General features: G+C 36.7%; 1 protein-coding gene and 1 pseudogene across 1 annotated transcript in view; one reads left to right on the forward strand and one right to left on the reverse strand.

Annotated features, from left to right (window-relative positions):
- Nucleotides 1–5,000, forward strand: part of LOC135224863 (uncharacterized) — a 275,908-nt gene that overhangs the window by 37,940 nt on the left and 232,968 nt on the right.
- Nucleotides 1–5,000, reverse strand: part of LOC135224623 (uncharacterized) — a 38,567-nt pseudogene that overhangs the window by 5,894 nt on the left and 27,673 nt on the right.

A 5,000-nucleotide genomic window follows, 5' to 3' on the forward strand; every position in this document is an offset into this window, starting at 1 on the left:
TCTCTCTCTCTCTCACCTTATTGGAGGGAGGGCGGTAGACCGAAGAGGTGTTGTGGCCCGAGGATAGAGTGTGCGCTGGGAGAAGGTGAGTGAGGAGCCCGTGGAGGAAGGAGGGCCCTCCCGCCGCCTCTTTCGTGATGGGACCTTCAAGTATGTTCCGTCCCCGCCGACGGTGAAGCGCCGTCCGCCGCCGTTCTGAAAGCAACGAATTCCGGAGGCATGAGCTAAAGGGAGGTTGCGAGGCTGTCGACATTTTATTGGAAACTGATGCTGCGACATAGTTCAAAGACCTTGGTGGTTGTGACATTTTGATTTAGTATGAAAGTCGCGTAGAAAAAAATAGTTTTTCAGTTAAATAAAAGAGAGTAGAACAAACGGTAATCCAAGTAATTAATAAAAATTGCTGTAAACTAGTGGCCTTTTTCCCTTCTTTTTTACCTTTATTATTATTTGTTTCAGCTATAAATATACATGATATATGTACTATATATATATATATATATATATATATATATATATATATATATATATATATATATATATATATATATATATATATATATACTATATATATGATGTAGACGAAACAAATAATAACTGTCAGGCAAAAAAGAGAAAAAGACCATTAATTTTAATAGTCGGATTAAGAAGATAAAACAGACAATAATTTAAGTAACAGCAAACAAAAAATGTAAAAGAAACTAATAACTCAAGTTAAAAAACGAAAGTAGACAAAGACCTTCAAGTAATAGCAGAGACCATCATAAGCGACAATAAAACGGAACACTTACGACGAAATGCGAGTTGTTCGTGGGCAAACAAGACGACAGGGAGGGCATGGCCGGGGTACGGGCATGCAGAAGGTCATGCACTAGATCAAGCTGGGTCAGTTCATCCAGCAAACGATTCACCATGGCGTCTCCCTCGTGCATTGGGTAGAGCATGTCACCTGCAACGAAACTTCCAGTCATTAGTGGACTATTTTTTTTTTTCATGAAGTTAGGGGGAGAGTGGTAGTTGGGGCAGGAGTGGGGGCGGGGGGGAGGAGGGAGTAAACGGGAGTTGGTGGGGAAGGGGTTGGCTCTTAAGAGAGTGGGCAAAGTAATAAACTCTTCAGTTATTCATTATCTTCTCCTTCACGAAAAATGACGCATTTGCGTCATCGTAACCATTAGCATCATCATTCATCGTCGTCGTCATCTTCGTCAATGTCATCGTCATTATCAGTGGATGATTGTGAGAGAGGAAAGCGATCATCCGATGGTTCATTGAATTGCTTAAAGTGACCTTTCATGAATAAATTTAACGGAACTCCGGGTTCTTCTGGTTCTTTTCAAGGCACATTTTAGTGGTATTTGTCAAGCCACACGTATTTTACACATGGCGTGCGCAGCACACGCTTACGAATGTGTATATATGTATATAAATGTATATATGTATATATATATATATATATATATATATATATATATTTACATGTAGATGTATAGTGTTTATGAACTATATATATATATTTTATGTATAGGACTTATTATATTTTATAAGTGTGGGAGGTTGCTTAAGAAATGCAGTCTAGCAGTCGCTGTTCAGTTAATGTTCGCCCCTTACACGCACAAACACACACATGTATATATATACATATATGTGTGTGTGTGTGTGTGCGCGCGTGTCAACGAAGGAGATAACCAAGGTCTGCGTTTTTAAAACAATTGAGTAACGGAGCACGAACGTGACTAGAACTAAACTTAAAGATGCATGATTTATTATCTCCCAGAATGAAGACTTGAAAATGGACTTGGATGATAGCTGTAAGCAATAAAACATGATTTCACAAATAAGTGATTAGTCTCTTTCTGGAGAGAAGCGAGTCTGAGCGTTTCGTGACAGCCTTGTAATAAAAATAACAAATGACTCTAGAACATTTGGGGATATCCACTGCAGTTTTGATAAGTATCAGGAAAACCAACCTCAGTTTCCACAGATTTGTATGTTCGTCAGATACAGTTACTCTGATGTACAAACAGGAATCGCCTGACGCAAAACTGCAACTTAATGCAAAATACACTGAAGATATGAAGGAACGCATCAAGGGGTTTTAATCAGGAATTCATAAGTGGGTGGGCGGTCGTCGATTGATTGACTTGGTGCTGCCTTGGAACTCTCCTTTATGAGAATCCAGGGTGATTAGTATCGAGGCTTACATGACCTGTGAGGTCGGGTAAGTTTACGGAGCTTTCGCATTTCTAAGATGCAACCGGGTAAGGTATGGTTGGGGACGGGTGGGGTGGGGGGGGGGGCCCGTGAGAGAGAAGAGAGAGAGAGAGAGAGAGACGAGGAGAGAGAGAGAGTAGTTATTCATAAAATATTCATTACATACTCTATCTGTGTCTATCTCTAACTTTTTATTGAACTGTTAGACACAATATTGGTGTCGGTGACTGTATATGTTGAATAACACAATGAAAAAATAATTACAAACACAAGTGAATAAATAATAATAATAATAATAATAATAATAATAATAATAATAATAATAATAATAATAATAATAATAATAATAATAAGGAAGAAATGAGAACAGTTATCAACGTACAATTGAGCTGAGATTCCGAAGATGGGAAGAAAGGATACTATGATGATTGCTTTTCTCTTTATTATTATTATTATTATTATTATTATTATTATTATTATTATTATTATTATTATTATTATAATATTCAGAAGATGATCCCTATTCATATGGAACAAGCCAACAAGCACCATTGACTTGAAAGTCAAGCTTCCAAGAATATGGTGTTCATTTGAAAGAAGTAATATTTCATATAGTATAGCGACTTCTTATGATTATTCCTTTCACTCTTAATATGCAACAACGTTCTTGGGTTTTAAGTATAGGTATCCAACTTGGGGCAATAATGCTTTCAGAGAACATCACGAAGAGTGACTTAGGCAAGCGTTGTCAGTGATATTTAGGCTCAATGTCTTTATACATTCTGCATTCAAGCGCTCACAAACACACCTACGTATGTTTTTTATAGCTATATAAATAGATATCTGAATTATTTATAATATATACTATATATATATATATACACACACACACATATATATATATATATATATATATATATATATATATATATATATATTACTGTTGTCTCCTACAGCATTTGATTATGGAAACACTTCACCTTCTTTTGGTTTTCATTTTCTCTCTCCAATTTCCTTTTCCATCGTGAGAACAGATATTAAATATCTACAACACAACTAAGCTGGAATTCAAAACAAAGAAGTAAATAAGTGCCGGAATGAGAAACACCTGAGGATAATTGTAAAGTGAAAAGTAACTACAGGTATGACGACACAAGCATGACCGATTCATTCCCATGAATGATCGAGGGTTATATCATATGTCAACGCGGACTCTGCGAGTACACAAAAAACCCTCGGTGCCTCAACACGTGAACATGACAAACATGATATATACATTCACCTTCAATTAGCCGATGGATCTTACCTGTACCCAAGTAGTGAGCCACGTAGGGGAACACCCGTCCGTCCCGTTTCCCGGCTGCCAAAGAGAAAAAGGAGAGACAAGAATTAGTTAATTTTCCCTTTGTTGACGGCGGCGATATCGTATGGCCGAAAATAACACGTTCTGCCGGTGGGGCCAACCTTGAAATCACTGCTAGCGACAGAGATAGCTACTCATTCGTCGGCAGCCTTATTATAATCACTCACGACGATTTCCTAGTTATTTTAGGTTTGCGTCGTGTTACAGGCAAGTGCAAGAGTGGTCTTGTTTACTTACTCTTTTTATGCTGTACATTTATTTGCCTGCGGAATATACCAGTATAGTTATATGAAAGTATTCAGTTCTGTGTACCGTTCAAATATTAATATGACAAAGAGATAAAAAAAAATGTATGAGAGAGATTGAGAGAGAGAGACAGAGAAACAACGTTAAACATTCAAAAGCTAATTTGTGTGTATGTGTGTTTGTGATTGTGTTAGAGAGAGAGAGAGAGAGAGAGAGAGAGAGAGAGAGAGAGAGAGAGTCATTAACTATGTGTAGGTGTTTTCACGTCCTACGGATGATTACTTTCTGGCACCATATTTGGTGACCGATCTTTGGTAAAACCGCAGCTCACTTTCTAAACAATAGATTACCATATCAGTCCCATAAAAAGACTGTTTGACACAAGTACAAGTAAAATATCGAGGTATTCTTTTTTCATTTAAGTAAATGTCATGGAATGGGCGTTATACAGGTCTCTATGGATATTTTCATTTTGATAATTGTAATAGTTAATAATCATTATTTACAAATTGCGAAATTACCAAGTTCAAGACTTGTCATGCAAATATAATCCAGTAGCACAGTATCAGCATGAACAGAACCAACTCGTCAGTAAAGTGAATGTGTGTCAGTCTAAAGAAAAACTGATTACCTTGGCGTTTACCATGTAAACTCATACACAAAATAATTATATATATATATATATATATATAATATATATATATATATATATATCTATATATATATATATATGTGTGTGTGTGTGTGTGTGTGTGTATGTATATACTATATAATTATATATATATACATACATACATACATGACAACACTAATTTATTATTAGTATTACATGTATTGTTAAAGGTCGTTCCTTGTAATCGTATAAACTGAGTAAGAACTGAACATCTTGATATAAACATGGAACATCAAGTTAGTTGACCACAAAGACAATAAATCACAGCTTAAAGCAGCATGAAGTATCGAGCTTTGTTTACTTCAGCACCGTGACCCATTTTCAGCGCATCGCGGTCTTTCTGGATCATTCTCTCCCCCGTCCGGGATCCATGAATCAATGGTCACTCTGGGAACGATGACCTACATGTGTTTATGTTGAAGAAGACGCTCGTGCGCCGCTCTTAATGCGCATTTTCGTTCACAAGAGAAGAAGAAGAAGAGGAAGAGGAGAAGGGGTTGCTTGTTT

Source organism: Macrobrachium nipponense, chromosome 12 (genome assembly GCF_015104395.2).
Source record: "Macrobrachium nipponense isolate FS-2020 chromosome 12, ASM1510439v2, whole genome shotgun sequence".
Classification (NCBI taxonomy): domain Eukaryota; kingdom Metazoa; phylum Arthropoda; class Malacostraca; order Decapoda; family Palaemonidae; genus Macrobrachium; species Macrobrachium nipponense.